The sequence below is a fragment of the Dendropsophus ebraccatus genome, chromosome 12 (genome assembly GCF_027789765.1).
Source record: "Dendropsophus ebraccatus isolate aDenEbr1 chromosome 12, aDenEbr1.pat, whole genome shotgun sequence".
Lineage (NCBI taxonomy): Eukaryota > Metazoa > Chordata > Amphibia > Anura > Hylidae > Dendropsophus > Dendropsophus ebraccatus.
Window position 1 is genome coordinate 88,129,663 of NC_091465.1, and position 18,150 is coordinate 88,147,812.

The 18,150-nt window shown below is 51.3% G+C and overlaps 1 protein-coding gene across 4 annotated transcripts in view; it reads left to right on the forward strand.

The window, feature by feature from the left end:
• Nucleotides 1-18,150, forward strand: part of IGSF21 (immunoglobin superfamily member 21) — a 426,683-nt gene that overhangs the window by 307,160 nt on the left and 101,373 nt on the right. The gene's annotated exons all lie outside the window — the stretch shown is intronic.

Below are 18,150 nucleotides of genomic sequence, written 5' to 3' on the forward strand. Positions count from 1 at the left end.
CCGGGCAGGGGTCAGAGATGGAGGTGTCAGCATGTGACCATTCCCGGGCAGGGGTCAGAGATGGAGGTGCCAGCATGTGACCATCCCTGGGCAGGGGTCAGAGATGGAGGTGCCAGTATGTGACTATCCCCGGGCAGGGGTCAGAAATGGAGGTGCCAGCATGTGACCATCCCCGGGCAGGGGTCATAGATGGAGATGCCAGCATGTGACCATCCCCGGGCAGGGGTCAGAGATGGAGGTGCCAGCATGTGACCATCCTCGGGCAGGGGTCAGAGATGGAGGTGCCAGCATGTGACCATCCCCGGGCAGGGGTCATAGATGGAGGTGCCAGCATGTGACCATCCCCGGGCAGGAGTCAGAGATGGAGATGCCAGCATGTGACCATCCCCGGGCAGGGGTCAGAGATGGAGGTGCCAGCATGTGACCATCCCCGGGCAGGGGTCATAGATGGAGGTGCCAGCATGTGACCATCCCCAGGCTGGGGTCAGAGATGGAGGTGATGGCATGTGACCATCCCCGGGCAAGGGTCATAGATGGAGATGCCAGCATGTGACCATCCCTGGGCAGGGGTCAGAGATGGAGATGCCAGCATGTGACCATCCCCGGGCAGGGGTCAGAGATGGAGGTGCCAGCATGTGACCATCCCCAGGCTGGGGTCAGAGATGGAGGTGATGGCATGTGACCATCCCCGGGCAGGGGTCATAGATGGAGATGCCAGCATGTGACCATCCCTGGGCAGGGGTCAGAGATGGAGATGCCAGCATGTGACCATCCCCGGGCAGGGGTCAGAGATGGAGGTGCCAGCATGTGACCATCCCCGGGCAGGGGTCAGAGATGGAGATGCTGGCATGTGAACATCCCGGGCAGGTGGACGACCATTGTCTCTGTGTAGTTGACCCTGTTACCAGATGCCATCCTGCAGAAGGAGGGGGTGTTGTGTGTGCCATTGTGTTGGTGCCCACCCTTTACTTGACAATGGATATTGCTATTAGTGTTGAGCCAAGTTACCAAACTGTTCGGGTTTAGCAACATTCTGCGGACCTGGACGTTGAGTATTTGACTGGTACCCGCTGTAGGGCGTAATCTAGCTTCTACAGACACAGCAAGTCAAGTGCTTAACATTCAGATTCTGGTTATCAGAATGGGATCAATGCTCCAAGTCAAGTGACCAGGAGCTGAGCTGCACATCGCCACCAGTACATACATAAAATACATGCTAATCCATCCCCCCTCCTGGAAACTAACAAATCCTTCCACACTTGTTATTATCTATTCAGTCTCCTTCCCCCAGTTCTCAGCTGCTGCTTTCTGCTGAAGACACTAAATCTGTGTGTGATCTTTTCTCTCTGTCTCCCCCTCCTTCCCCCTCCATTTCCAGACAGCTGATGTAATCTTCACTCTGTAATCCCTGGCTGGCTGTCTCTTCATTGTGTAATCCCTGTCTGGCTGTCTCTTCATTGTGTAATCCCTGGCTGGCTGTCTCTGCACTCTGTAATCCCTGGTGGACTGTCTCTGCACTCTGTAATCCCTGGCTGGCTGTCTCTGCACTCTGTAATCCCTGGTGGACTGTCTCTGCACTCTGTAATCCCTGGCCAGCTGTCTCTTCACTCTGTAATCCCTGTCTGACACCTGTCTTCATTGTGTAATCCCTGGCTGGCTGTCTCTGCACTCTGTAATCCCTGGCCAGCTGTCTCTTCACTCTATAATCCCTGGCCAGCTGTCTCTGCACTCTGTAATCCCTGGTGGACTGTCTCTGCTTTCTGTAATCCCTGGCTGGCTGTCTCTGCACTCTGTAATCCCTGGTGGACTGTCTCTGCACTCTGTAATCCCTGGCCAGCTGTCTCTTCACTCTGTAATCCCTGTCTGGCTGTGTCTTCATTGTGTAATCCCTGGCGGGCTGTCTCTGCACTCTGTAATCCCTGGCCAGCTGTCTCTTCACTCTATAATCCCTGGCGAGCTGTCTCTACACTCTGTACTACCTGGCCAGCTGTCTCTGCACTCTGTAATCCCTGGCCAGCTGTCTCTTCACTCTATAATCCCTGGCGAGCTGTCTCTACACTCTGTACTACCTGGCCAGCTGTCTCTGCACTCTGTAATCCCTGGCAGGCTGTCTCTGCACTCTGTAATCTGAAGTCAAGTTGCTGGTGACCTCACTGCAATTAACCCTCCCGGCATTGCCCAGTACAGAAATAGCTGGCCAGGTATGTTGTCTACATCAGCCGTCTTGGAAGGGAGGGGGGAGGAGGGGGAGACAGAGAGAACAGCCCGCATACACTTTTCTTTGTCTTCAGCAGAAAGCAGCAGCTCAGAACTGGAGGAGACTGAAAAAATAAAACTGAAAAAAACTGAAAGCGGCACTCACCAATCCTATTATATTATCCTATATTATTATATTATCCTATTATATTATATTATCCTATTAATAAATCGCTATTATTGAAGGCTCTTTATTCTCATGGCGGGAACACAGTCAGGGCAGGCGCCAGCCAGGTGGGTGCAGGTAACATCTGTTTTGCGCAAGCATGTGCTTCAACTGTCCTGAGCAGGGACATAGCCCCACCCATCATCATCTAAGCCACACCCAGGCCTTGTTATAGACCACACCCCCACTTTGGAGCAGGTGGATCGAGCGCTTCATCCTGCATCCTCCATCACTACAGCAGCGTCTGCGCCGCTCATACTGATAGTCATCAGAAGAGTAAATAAGACCCCAGTGACCCCGGAAACATTTATTACTGCAAATAATTCAATTACCTCCGGAGCTGAGATCTTAAATCTGGATGAATCGATGGATTAGATTTTCTTCTCTGGCAGAATTAACACTTTTGTTCCTTTGTGCCGTCATGCATTTCAATACTTGTGATTTACATAATTCCTACAGGAGCCGGTGTTTGTAGTGTATGTAGTGTAGTGTCAGGGGGGACTCCAGAACCACGAGGATCAGCACTGACTGCCTATTCAGGGGGACTCCAGGACCGACACTGATTGTCTAGTCGGGAGGGACTCCAGAACCATGAGGACCGACAATGACTGTCTAGTCAGGGGGGACTTCAGAACCGCCAGGACCGACACTGATTGTCTAGTCAGGAGGGACTTCAGAACCATGAGGATCGACAATGACCGTTTAGTCAGGGGGGACTCCAGAACCATGAGGATCGACAATGACCGTCTAGTCAGGGGAACTCCAGAACAATGAGGACCGTCACTGATTGTCTAGTCAGGGGGGACTCCAGAACCATGAGGATCGACAATGACCGTCTAGTCAGGGGGGACTCCAGAACAATGAGGACCGTCACTGATTGTCTAGTCAGGAGGAACTCCAGAACAATGAGGACCGTCACTGATTGTCTAGTCAGGGGGGACTCCAGAACCTCCAGGACCGACACTGATTGTCTAGTCAGGGGGGACTCCAGGACCGACACTGATTGTCTAGTCAGGGGGGACTCCAGGACCGACACTGATTGTCTAGTCAGGGGGGACTCCAGGACCGCGAGGCTCAGCACTGATTGTCTAGTCAGGGGGGACTCCAGAACCACGAGGCTCAGCACTGATTGTCTAGTCAGGGGGGACTCCAGAACCACGAGGCTCAGCACTGATTGTCTAGTCAGGGGGGACTCCAGAACCGTGAGGATCAGCACTGATTGTCTAGTCAGGGGGGACTCCAGAACCGCGAGGATCAGCACTGATTGTCTAGTCAGGGGGGACTCCAGAACCGCGAGGATCAGCACTGATTGTCTAGTCAGGGGGGACTCCAGAACCGCGAGGATCAGCACTGATTGTCTAGTCAGGGGGGACTCCAGAACCGCGAGGATCAGCACTGATTGTCTAGTCAGGGGGGACTCCAGAACCGCGAGGATCAGCACTGATTGTCGCAATTTCCCGCGTTTACTGTATCAGTTCTGGTATAGAACATATCAGGCGACATTAGGACACAGTCTACTCTACATAAGAAGTGATGGCGTCAGTCTGGATCCACAATGGAAACAATTCCAATAATCCAGCACTGCTTGGTGTTATAGTCCAGAGCTGCATTCATAATTTAGCGGCTTCAGAGCTGAGATATCCAGTTTGTGTGGCTGACGTCTGGACAGCTCTCTGTCACTCTCTGTTGTCAGCCGGGCAGCTGTGAAGGTTGAGATTGAAGTGTCCATGATTTAGATAGTTCTGCTCTCCGCTTTCCTCTCGATAACTTTCACTCCAGATGAAGATTTATGAAGGTTTTATTTTTATAATTTTTTGTCTCCTTTACCTGAGAGTCTGTACATCATATCCCCGGCCCCCTCCTCAGCACCTCCGGCCCCCTCCTCAGCACCTCCGGCCCCCTCCTCAGCACCTCCGGCCCCCTCCTCAGCACCCCCGGCCCCCTCCTCAGCACCCCAGGCCCCCTCCTCAGCACCCCCGGCCCCCTCCCCCACACCCCTGCACTGGTTTTGTGCCATTTCCTTCTGATTGCTGATTTCTAAAATCAAGACGTTCAGTCAGTAGATGGCGGCTGCTGGATGAACCACGTCATCTCCTCAAGGTTATCCAGGAGCGTAAAGATGGGAATGTCAGGGTCCTAGTGATGTGGGATCCTGAGGAGAGGAGGATGGATGGAGCGTCAGAGCCCGCAATCCTCTACAGCTCATCATCCCCTCCTTATAGTACAGGAACGGCAGATTACAGTGCACAGATCTGTACTCCATGTGATAGTCTGCAGAGCGGATACAGGGAGCAATGCTCTGCATGTAAGGAAGGGATACAGAGCTTATATCAGTGCTGGAGAGTTATAAGAGGAGCGGCTGATATCAGAGAACATATATATATATATATATATATATATATATATATATATATATATATATACATACATACATACATATACATACAGTGAGGAGAATAAGTGTCTGATCCGCTGCCGATCACCTACACAGAATGGAGAGGGGGGTGATATACGTCACCTGTGAGAGACAGAATCTATAGAACATTCCAGATAATCACATTGTAGGATTTATACATAATTATTCACCATTTTATTCCATGATATAAGGATTTGGTCACCGACCGACCTGCAGGAATTCTCCGCTCTCATTACCTGGATCACCTGCACCTCTGTCATCCCGTTACCTGTATAATAATCACCTGTCCTCACACTCATCACACTCCAACCTCTCCACCATGGCCAAAGAACCAAAGAGCTGTCTAAGGACACCAGGGACAACACTATAGACCTGCACAAGGCTGGGATGGGCTACAGGACAATAGGCAGCAGCTTGGGGAGAAGGAAATAACTATTGGTGCAATTATTAGGAGATGGAAGAAACACAAGATGACAAGATGGACAAGATCACCTTCCTAGGTTTGGGTCTCCATGCAAGATCTCGCCTCATTGGGTAAGGAGGATTCTAATAAATGTCAGGAGTCAGCCCAGAACTACAGGGAAAGACCTGGTCACTGACCTGAAGAGAGCTGGGACCACAGTCTCATAGATTACTGTCAGTAACTCACTACACTGCCATGGATTATAATCCTGCAGGACACACAGGGTCCCTCTGCCCACACCAGCACATGTCCAGGCCCATGTCACGTCACCAATGACCATCTGGATGATGGAGAGGAGACATAGGAGAGGATCATGTAATCAGATGAGCAAAAAAGAGCCTGTGGAGCCTCATTTAACAGCCTCATAACACAAGACTAGCCAGATATCCCTCTGGGAAGGGCCTGGCCAAGGGGATGGCTCCTGTAGGAAAACTACCATATTAATTGGCCCTATAAGTCAATGTAATGACAAGGGAAAAACCAAGGCTAGGTATTCATCCACAGACAGCTGTTTCGGAGTGTTGCCCCTCATCAGTGCGGAGCAGGATTCTGGCTAGGTGATCGGATGACACTAAAATACAACTTTCTGGCATCATCTCCACTCACCATGTTTTAAGGAAGAAGAAGGATGAAAACAACCCCAAGATCACAGTCTCAACCATGAATTCTGGGGAGGGAGGCAACTCACAGCCGGGACAACTAAGGAGGAAACACACAGCCGGGACAACTAAGGAGGAAACACACAGCCGGGACAACTAAGGAGGAAACCCACAGCCGGGACAACTAAGGAGGAAACACACAGCCGGGACAACTAAGGAGGAAACACACAGCCGGGACAACTAAGGAGGAAACACACAGCCGGGACAACTAAGGAGGAAACACACAGCCGGGACAACTAAGGAGGAAACACATAGCCGGGACAACTAAGGAGGAAACACACAGCCGGGACAACTAAGGAGGAAACACACAGCCGGGACAACTAAGGAGAAAACACACAGGACAACTAAGGAGGAGACCCACAGCCAGGACAACTAAGGAGGAAACACACAGCCGGGACAACTAAGGAGGAAATACACAGCTGGGACAACTAAGGAGGAAACCCACAGCCGGGACAACTAAGGAGGAGACACACAGCCGGGACAACTAAGGAGGAGACCCCCAGCCGGGACAACTAAGGAGGAGACCCACAGCTGGGACAACTAAGGAGGAGACCCACAGCCGGGACAACTAAGGAGGAGACCCCCAGCCGGGACAACTAAGGAGGAGACACACAGCCGGGACAACTAAGGAGGAAACACACAGCCGGGACAACTAAGGAGGAGACACACAGCCAGGACAACTAAGGAGGAGACCCACAGCCGGGACACCTAGGGAGGAGACACACAGCCGGGACAACTAAGGAGGAAACACACAGCCGGGACAACTAAGGAGGAAACACACAGGACAACTAAGGAGGAAACCCACAGCCGGGAAAACTAAGGAGGAAACACACAGCCGGGACAACTAAGGAGGAAACACACAGCCGGGACAACTAAGGAGGAAACACACAGCTGGGACAACTAAGGAGGAAACACACAGCCGGGACAACTAAGGAGGAAACACACAGCCGGGACAACTAAGGAGGAGACACACAGCCGGGACACCTGGGGAGGAGACACACAGCCGGGACAACTAAGGAGGAGACACACAGCCGGGACACCTGGGGAGGAGACACACAGCCGGGACAACTAAGGAGGAAACACACAGCTGGGACAACTAAGGAGGAGACACACATCCGGGACAACTAAGGAGGAGACACACAGCCGGGACAACTAAGGAGGAAACCCACAGCCGGGACAACTAAGGAGGAAACCCACAGCCGGGACAACTAAGGAGGAAACCCACAGCCGGGACAACTAAGGAGGAAACCCACAGCCGGGACAACTAAGGAGGAAACCCACAGCCGGGACAACTAAGGAGGAGACCCCCAGCCGGGACAACTAAGGAGGAAACACACAGCCGGGACAACTAAGGAGGAAACACACAGCCGGGACAACTAAGGAGGAAACACACAGCCGGGACAACTAAGGAGGAGACACAGCCGGGACAACTAAGGAGGAAACACACAGCCGGGACAACTAAGGAGGAGACCCACAGCCGGGACAACTATGGGGGTGTATGGAGGAGGGGGACACAATCCCTGCTGCAGGGTCGGCAAACCTGGTCAGGACCTCCAGGAAACGTCCGACCTCTGTATCTGCAAACAAAGGTTTCTGCACCAAATAGGAACTTCTCTTCTTCTATTGTATCACATCCTTATTGCTTGGAATAAAATGGTGAATAATTATGTATAAATCCTACAATGTGATTATCCGGAATGTTCTATAGATTCTGTCTCTCACAGGTGAAGTATATCACCCCCCTCTCCATTCTGTGTAGGTGATCGGCAGTGGATCAGACACTTATTCTCCTCACTGTATATATTTCTCTCTCTCATATATATATATCTGTCACTTGTCACTATATATAATCGGTTTCCATGCTGCCCTTACTTTCGCTCCTCACTTCCGCCGCCGGTGAAGGTTACTGGGCGCAGGTTACGGCCCTCACCACCAGGCGCAGTCATATAATGGTGTCCTTTCCCTTTAAGTTCTCTTGAGTAATGAATATTAATCCGCTGGCATTTTATCTGTGATTTTCCTCTTCCCATTACCCATAATCCACCTGTTCAAAGACGGTCCTTGCAGATTCCGATGTATTTTTTGTCCGTTTTGCCGCTTGATTCATGGAGCTCCATTTGCCGGAGATAATATTCCAAATGCATTTTATTTTATCTGAGACGGATTCATCAAAGTCGTCTCTGATGGAAATATGAGCATTTAGAGGGAGCGCGCATCAAAGCGCCGCAGCTCTCTCACCCTGGATGAATGAGACGTCTTGTCCTATTATTCATCTACATATCTGGGAAGGGGCCCCAATCCGAGATGGTGGAAAACTCCGCAACCCACCGGATCTGCAGACAATAGGAGATTTTACTTCTATCCTGATGATGGAAATCCTCTCTCTGTATAGCGATTCCTGCAGAGCTTGTGCTTGTATACAGCAGCCAATCAGAGCGAGCAGAGCTGCAGTATGAGGCATTCTGCAGCAGTCCCTGTATACCGGGGGTCTCCATCCTTTATGCTTTATAATGCCAGCGGTTGTAACACTACAACTCCCAGCATGCCTGTCCTGCTGAACGTTGTAGTCACAGGATGGAGATCTACAGAAATCTGAGAAAGTTATCGCATCAAAGTTTGCTGATCTCTGTTGCTTTACACTGCGGCTCTTCTTCTTCTGATTGCCTCCTGTATACAAGCACAAGCCCTGCAGGATATCACAGATACATTACAGACAGTCAGTATCCGGAAGAATAGTAATAAGAATAGAATAGTAATAAGCGCCACTGCTTGATGTCTTTTCATTTTGTACAATCTCAGTTCTGGACGTTCATCTGGACATATTGATGTTTGATTCAATTCAGTATCATTTTGTTATGGACTGGCCCTTTAAAGGGGTAGGTCACAAAATTTTTTTTTTTTTTCATATCAACTGGTGCCAGAGATTTGTAATTTAGTATTAAAACATCTCCAGTCTTCCAGCACTTATCAGCTGCTGTATGTCCTGCAGGAAGTGCTGTACTCTTTCCAGTCTGACACAGTGCTCTCTGCTGCCACCTCTGTCCATGTCAGGAACTGTCCAGAGCAGGAGAAGTTTTCTATGGGGATTTGCTGCTGCTCTGGACAGTTCCTGACATGGACAGAGGTGGCAGCAGAGAGCACTGTGTCAGACTGAAGAAAATACACCACTTCCTGCAGGACATACAGCAGCTGATAAGTATTGGAAGACTGGAGTTTTTTTTTGTAGAAGTACACTACCGTTCAAAAGTTTGGGGTCACATTGAAATGTCCTTATTTTTGAAGGAAAAGCGCTGTACTTTTCAATGAAGATAACTTTAAACTAGTCCTAACTTTAAACCAATCCCCTCTATACATTGCTAGTGTGGTAAATGACTATTCTAGCTGCAAATGTCTGGTTTTTGGTGCAATATCTACATAGGTGTATAGAGGCTGATTTCCAGCAGCTATCACTCCAGTCTTCTAATGGTACAATGTGTTTGCTCATTGGCTCAGAAGGCTAATTGATGATTAGAAAACCCTTGTGCAATCATGTTCACACATCTGAAAACAGTCTAGCTCGTTACAGAAGCTACAAAACTGACCTTCCTTTGAGCAGATTGTGTTTCTGGAGCATCACATTTGTGGGGTCAATTAAATGCTCAAAATGGCCAGAAAAAGAGAATTTTCATCTGAAACTCGACAGTCTATTCTTGTTCTTAGAAATGAAGGCTATTCCATGCGAGAAATTGCTAAGAAATTGAAGATTTCCTACAACGGTGTGTACTACTCCCTTCAGAGGACAGCACAAACAGGCTCTAACCAGAGTAGAAAAAGAAATGGGAGGCCGCGTTGCACAACTAAGCAAGAAGATAAGCACATTAGAGTCTCTAGTTTGAGAAACAGACGCCTCACAGGTCCCCACCTGGCATCTTCATTACATAGTACCCACAAAACACCAGTGTCACCATCTACAGTGAGGAGGCGGCTGCCGGATTTGGGGCTTCAGGGCAGAGTGGCAAAGAAAAAGCCATATCTGAGACTGGCCAATAAAAGAAAAAGATTAAGTTGGGCAAAAGAACACAGACATTGGACAAAGGAAGACTGGAAAAAAGTGTTGTGGACGGATGAATCCAAGTTTGAGGTGTTTGGATGACAAAGAAGGTTTGTGAGATGCAGAAGAAATGAGAAGATGCTGGAAGAATGCCTGACGCCATCTGTTATACATGGTGGAGGTCATGTGATGGTCTGGGGTTGGTGCTGGTAAGGTGGGAGATTTGTACAGGGTAAAAGGGATTGTGAATAAGGAAGGCGATCACTCTGCACCGCCATGCCATACCCAGTGGGCAGCGCTTGGTTGGAGCCAATTTCATCCTACAACAGGACAATGACCCTAAACACCTCCAAATTGTGCAAGAACTATATACAGCAGAAGCAGCAGCTGGTATTCTATCCTAGGTAATGGAGTGGCCAGCGCAGTCACCAGATCACCACCCCATTGTGGGAGCAGCTGGACCGTATGGTACGCCAGAAGTGCCCATCCAACCAATCCAACTTGTGGGAGCTGCTTCTAGAAGCGTGGGGGGCAATTTCTCCAGCTTACCCCAACAGATTAATAGCTAGAATGCCAAAGGTGTGCAATGCTGGAATTGCTGCACAAGGAGGATTCTGGGACGGAAGCAAAGTGTGATGGAAGAACAATGTTATTTCCCATACAAATCATTATTTCTAACCTTGTCAATGTCTTGGCTCTATTTTCTATTCATTACACAACGTCTGGTGGTGAAGAAGTGGGACTTTTCATGGAAAACACTAAATTGTTTGGGTGACCCCACACTTTTGAACAGTAGTGTAAATTACAAAAAAATTTGGTGAACAACTCCTCCTCTAGCAGTACATGGCCCAGACTTCTGTAGCCCTCGGCCCTTTGGTTCCCGTCTTCCTGATGATGGCTGTACACGGGAGACCCTCCAGATTCTCTCCATGCCGCCGTCTTTCCAATTTCCTCTTAAACTAATCAACTGATTTGTGGTCTATAGTTTGTGCGGAAGTGAATGGCGGCATCTGATTACGGAGCCAGCTGCTTATTTCTGCTGATACATCTTAACCAGTTGTGCGGCGGCCTCTTGTCTCCTCCCGGCCTCCCGTCTCCTCCCGTTCTCCTGTCTCCTCCTATCCTCCCGGCCTCCCGTCGCCTCCCATCTCCTCCGTCTCTTCCGGACTCCTGTCTCCCCCCCGCCTCCTGTCTCCTCCCAGTCTCCCGTCTCCTCCCATCTCCTTCCGGCCTCCCGTCTCCTCTCGGCCTTCCGTCTCCTCCCGGCCTCCCGTCTCCTCCCGGCCTCCCGTCTCCTCCCGGCCTCCCGTCTCCTCTCGGCCTTCCGTCTCCTCCCGGCCTCCCGTCTCCTCTCGGCCTTCCGTCTCCTCCCGGCCTCCCGTCTCCTCTCGGCCTTCCTTCTCCTCCCGGCCTCCCGTCTCCTCTCGACCTTCCGTCTCCTCCCGGCCTCCCGTCTCCTCTCGGCCTTCCGTCTCCTTCCGGCCTCTCGTCTCCTCCCGGCCTCCCGTCTCCTCCCGGCCTCCCGTCTCCTCCCGGCCTCCCGTCTCCTCTCGGCCTTCCGTCTCCTCCCGGCCTCCCGTCTCCTCTCGACCTTCCGTCTCCTCCCGGCCTCCCGTCTCCTCTCGGCCTTCCATCTCCTCTCGGCCTTCCGTCTCCTCCCGGCCTCCCGTCTTCCCTCGGCCTTCCATCTCCTCCCGGCCTTCCATCTCCTCCCGGCCTCCCGTCTCCTCCCGGCCTCCCGTCTCCTCCGATCCTCGGAATATTTCCTCACTTACTGGTAGATTTCATTTATCCCTGAGTTTAAAGCAATTCCTCCCGCTAACCGGCCTGACCATCTTGTTATTAGACTTGTCCTCGTCCATCGCTTTCGCCTCATACCGGGGGGAGATTTCAATTACCGAGATGCCAAGACACTGACCTGATTTATCTCCCAGTCCTCGCTCTCTATCTGAATGGAGTTTTCTACCTGGCAAAGGATTCTGGAGCCAATATGTTACAGGCAGATTGTGTCCATCTCAGGTCTTAAAGGAATTGTCCATTCTCCATTATTTATACAGAGAGCGGCCCTGTGTAATAGGTTCTTGGTAGAGGACATTTCCATAAAGCGTGTGGCCCCTGATCCTCTGATCCTTATGACCTGTAGGCGGCCGGTTATACAAGGTGTTAGGTTGTGGTTAGGCCTTTGTTTCTGTAGTTCGCCTCCCCTGATGATGCCGGACACATGTGTCGGTGGGAGAAGGAGACAGTCAGTCAGACGGCTCCATGGGCTCCAGCATGGGGAGAAGCCATGTAAGATGTGAGAGCCGCCACCGGGCCGCGCCGCTCTCTACATGCGATTATGCAAAACCTCAGTCATGGATTCAATTGAATTTAGCTGCTGATTTCCCATTATATATGTATGAGTATGGGGTGTGCGCTGAAAGGGGCATGTATAGAGAGGCGCCGTGTATATCTGTATCCTATATACTGCAGGCCCAGACTAGATCTGTTATAGGAAATATAATATACCGATCTCATACTAATTCATGTTCAAGTTCAACACAAACTCATAAAGAAAGCCATAGTGCTGTGCCGGATCAGAGCAGCACCCATTAAAGGGGAACTCTGGTGGGGAGAAAATCAACGAAATAAGCTGATGTCAGAAAGTTATACAAATTTACTTCTATATAAAAATCTCCTGTCTTCCAGTACTTATCAGCTGCTGTATGTCCTGCAGGAAGTGGTGTATTCTCTCCAGTCTGACACAGTGCTCTCTGCTGCCACCTCTGTCCATGTCAGGAACTGTGCAGAGCAGCTGCAGATCCCCATAAAAAACCTCTCCTGCTCTGGACAGTTCCTGACATGGACAGAGGTGGCAGCAGAGAGCACTGTGTCAGACTGGAGAGAATACACCACTTCCTGCGGGACATACAGCAGATGATAAGTACTGGAAGACTGGAGATTTTTAAATAGAAAAAAAAAATACTCCATCTTCTTTACTCATCAAGATGGATTTCAGACGACCCGTCCCGTGACTCCGATAGACAATGTTATCACTGCATGTAAAGCATGGGAAGGGAAGCTGATGATCGGACGGACCCTGTCATGTAGGGCTGTGATCCCCAGCCTAGAGCCGCCATAGTGGTGCATCACATCCATCAGAGCGGCCCCCATTGACGTACAGTGCACTGTATTGTTCTGGTGGTAACTTCTGCTCTGTTCTCCCCATTAAACGGACCGTATCACGAAGGTGAACGTCCCCGACCTCCTTGTTCTCTACCTGAAGAGTGGAGATTCTTAGTTGTCCCCCGAAAACCTCTGCCTTCTACGTCCTCATCGCCAATAAAATCAGATGAGGTCGATGTGACGACGTCGCGGAAGGTTTAATGGATCGCTATAAAGCGTAAAGGCTCCGCTATGTACAATGTGGGGGGAGGGGCGCGGGGAGGAATCGCTCACAGCGGGAGGGAATGGAGAGGAATCTCACAGAGGAGTCAAGTTAATTAAAGGAGTGGGACCGCGCGCACCGTAATAAACCTCTGGCGTGCCGCACTTTTATAGGCCGCCATAATTTGCCGCCGCTGCACGTACAGCGCAGGTAGGTCATTAAGGCCCCCGCCACCGGCAGCGCCGAGGAAAGGAACACAAGCGGCGGAGTCGTCTTAACTGCGGCCCCTTTTCTTTTTTACGGCTCTCTTTTTTTCCCCCTTTTAATTGGCCTCTTTATGATCTATGAGTGAAATACACCGCCAGATATCTGCACTTTTACTGCCGTCTGTCCCCCGAGGCTTTGCGCACCAGGAAGGAAGGCGTCTCCCCCCGCCGCACCTCAGAAGGTTGTTCCTGGGCTCAGATGCTGCAAGCCATGGCGTCCCGCTGAGCGTAAAACACACGACCAGCACTGGAGGCGAATCTCATACAAACGATCCATCCCTCAAAGGGGTCGGCCGGGATCAGGAAAACATGGCCGCTCCCTGCACTTGTTCACTGATCGTGTCTGATATCTTAGATGTGAACTTAGCTGCAGTACCAAAACCAACCTGAGGGGCGCTATATTTCTAATCAAGTAAAATCCTTGTTAGAGCTGAGCTGAACCTGCAGTTGTCTCTGTGCATTTGCCGTGTAGGTGAATGGAAGCAATTGCTCTCTGTTATCAGTCACTTCATATGAGACATGGCAGGAGGGTTGCTCCTCCTGTAAGTCCCTGTATAATCCGGCATAATATAGCAGGGCTGCAGTGTAAAGCATGGGAAGGAAACCATTAGTAACTGTGTATTATTGATCCTGGATGATTATTGTCTGATCTTCCTATCGGCATCAGATAAATAAAAGGACACATTCACTGTGGTGCAGAGTCCCCCAATCTGTGCCTTTTTAGATGGCGCAAAACTACAATTCCCAGCATGCCTCGATAGCATCGCTCATTGAATAGGGCAGTGGTCTCCAGCTGGTGTAACTACAGCTCCCAGCATGCCCTGACAGCGTGCCCTTGCGCTACAAAAATATGGCTACTTCCCCCTACTGTTGTCTCCAGTTGGGTGGGGTTTTGAAACTCAGTTCCATTGAAGTAAATGGAGCTTAATTGCAAACCGCACCTGAACTGGAGACAACAGTAGGGCATTTGGGCAGTGGATAATGAGACATTTGTGTGATTTAGACGCGGCGTTTCCCCTGATTTACTGTTGTACCAGGTAAGTGAGAGATCAATTTCCTCGAGCTTCCCCAGACTTCATTCTGGTGATAGAGTCATTCATCCTGGGCCGGCACAGCCGCACCGCACTCACCGCCGCTAGACGCTCATTTGAATAGATTTAAATATTGAAAATATCTCATTTAAATAAATCTGAATGTAGACTTGTCAGAGGCGAGCGCCGTCTCATCTGCGGTGGCTCCGGGGACGGTCTCCCTCCATTGTGGTGTCCCCCGCCCCATCCAGCGCGGACACGGACACAATAACAGGACCGGGACATAGAACAGTCATTTCCTATTAACATTTGTCAGATTGGAGAAAGAAGGAGCGAGCGAGGAGGACTACAGGTTTATAGGTCTCTGCGGGCCGAGGAGGGGGCCAGGGCGAATGGAGAGGATGGAACAAAAAGAAGAAGAGAAATGAAGGACATAACAACATGGAACACAACCAGAGACAATGAGGCTGAAGCCGACAATGAGGAAACGTTCTGACAACAGAAAGACAGCCGGAATATACACGAGAGATGGGGGGGGGGGGGGGGCAGGACTGGGAGGAGAAAGCTGGAATATACACGAGAGATGGGGGGGGGGGGCAGGACTGGGAGGAGAAAGCCGGAATATACACGAGAGATGGGGGGGGGGGGACGAGGACTGAGGGAAGAAAGCCGGAATATACACGAGAGATGGGGGGGGGGGCAGGACTGGGAGGAGAAAGCCGGAATATACACGAGAGATGGGGGGGGGGGGGGCAGGACTGGGAGGAGAAAGCCGGAATATACACGAGAGATGGGGGGGGGCAGGACTGGGAGGAGAAAGCCGGAATATACACGAGAGATGGGGGGGGGGGGCAGGACTGGGAGGAGAAAGCCGGAATATACACGAGAGATGGGGGGGGGGGCAGGACTGGGAGGAGAAAGCCGGAATATACACGAGAGATGGGGGGGGGGGAGACGAGGACTGGGGGGAGAAAGATGGAATATACACGAGAGATGGGGGGGCAGGACTGGGAGGAGAAAGCCGGAATATACACGAGAGATGGGGGGGGGGCAGGACTGGGAGGAGAAAGCCGGAATATACACGAGAGATGGGGGGGGGGGGCAGGACTGGGAGGAGAAAGCCGGAATATACACGAGAGATGGGGGGGGGGGCAGGACTGGAAGGAGAAAGCCGGAATATACACGAGAGATGGGGGGGGGGGGAGACGAGGACTGGGGGGAGAAAGATGGAATATACACGAGAGATGGGGGGGCAGGACTGGGAGGAGAAAGCCGGAATATACACGAGAGATGGGGGGGGGGCAGGACTGGGAGGAGAAAGCCGGAATATACACGAGAGATGGGGGGGGGGCAGGACTGGGAGGAGAAAGCCGGAATATACACGAGATATAGGGTGGGGGGAGACGAGGACTGAGGGAAGAAAGCCGGAATATACACGAGAGATGGGGGGGGGGGGGAGGACTAGGAGGAGAAAGCCGGAATATACACGAGAGATGGGGGGGGGCAGGACTGGGAGGAGAAAGCCGGAATATACACGAGAGATGGGGGGGGGGGGGCAGGACTGGGAGGAGAAAGCCGGAATATACACGAGAGATGGGGGGGGGGGGGAGACGAGGACTGGGGGGAGAAAGATGGAATATACACGAGAGATGGGGGGGGCAGGACTGGGAGGAGAAAGCCGGAATATACACGAGATATAGGGTGGGGGGAGACGAGGACTGAGGGAAGAAAGCCGGAATATACACGAGAGATGGGGGGGGGCAGGACTGGGGGGAGAAAGATGGAATATACACGAGAGATGGGGGGGGGCAGGACTGGGAGGAGAAAGCCGGAATATACACGACAGATGGGGGGGGGGGGGGAGACGAGGACTGGGGGGAGAAAGATGGAGTATACACGAGAGATGGGGGGGGCAGGACTGGGAGGAGAAAGCGGAATATACACGAGATATAGGGTGGGGGGAGACGAGGACTGAGGGAAGAAAGCCGGAATATACACGAGAGATGGGGGGGGGGGGCAGGACTAGGAGGAGAAAGCCGGAATATACACGAGAGATGGGGGGGGGGGGCAGGACTAGGAGGAGAAAGCCGGAATATACACGAGAGATGGGGGGGGCAGGACTGGGAGGAGAAAGCCGGAATATACACGAGAGATGGGGGGGGCAGGACTGGGAGGAGAAAGCCGGAATATACACGAGAGATGGGGGGGGGGGCAGGACTGGGAGGAGAAAGCCGGAATATACACGAGAGATGGGGGGGGGGGGGGGAGACGAGGACTGGGGGGAGAAAGATGGAATATACACGAGAGATGGGGGGGGCAGGACTGGGAGGAGAAAGCCGGAATATACACGAGATATAGGGTGGGGGGAGACGAGGACTGAGGGAAGAAAGCCGGAATATACACGAGAGATGGGGGGGGGAGGACTGGGGGGAGAAAGATGGAATATACACGAGAGATGGGGGGGGGGCAGGACTGGGAGGAGAAAGCCGGAATATACACGAGATATAGGGTGGGGGGGGGGCAGGACTGGGAGGAGAAAGCTGGAATATACACAAGATATAGGGGGGGGGGGAGACGAGGACTGGGAGGAGAAAGCCGGAATATACACGAGAGATGGGGGGGGGGGGCAGGACTGGGAGGAGAAAGCCGGAATATACACGAGATATAGGGTGGGGGGAGATGACGACTGAGGGAAGAAATCCGGAATATACATGAGATATGGGGGGGGGGGGGGTGAGGGAAGAAAGCCGGAATATACACGAGATATAGGGTGGGGGGGGGGCAGGACTGGGAGGAGAAAGCTGGAATATACACAAGATATAGGGGGGGGGGAGACGAGGACTGGGAGGAGAAAGCCGGAATATACACGAGAGATGGGGGGGGGGAAACTTCACTGTCCTGTCCTCGGTAGTCACTGGGTGTCCCCACCTCCGCTCCTAGGTCTTTTTTTTATGATGGGGGTTTATGTTGGCATAATATGGGTTAAGGGTCTTTCAATGGGTGCTGTCACTTTAACCCCTTAAGGACCAGGCCCCAATTTTCATTTTGGCGTTTTGGTTTCCCCCTTGTCCCAATTGTGACCCCTATAATGGGTTTCCCAGGTACGGGGCAGTTTGGGGTCATTTATTTGCCCCTCGATCTCTGGTGTTTATTGATCATATTGGTGTTGATCGCTTTTTATTATTTTTTTTCTGCTGTACAGTATAATGTAACAATACATCCGCAATCCTCCTGTCCTTGATGCCACTCTTTCTTTGTGCCGATCACCGTGCCGGAACAATATTGTCACTTTTTCGTAGATTGCGCACGCTTTGACATCTAATATTTATTTATTTAATTATTTTACATGTTTTATCTCTAAAATGGTAAAGGGGAGGAGTTAAACACTTATTGGAGGAGGAGCTAAGATTATTTTCCCCTACACATTGTAAGTTCCCCTAGGGGACTGACACATAGAGTCATTAGCCTCCATCTACTGATCAGCGCTATGCTTTAT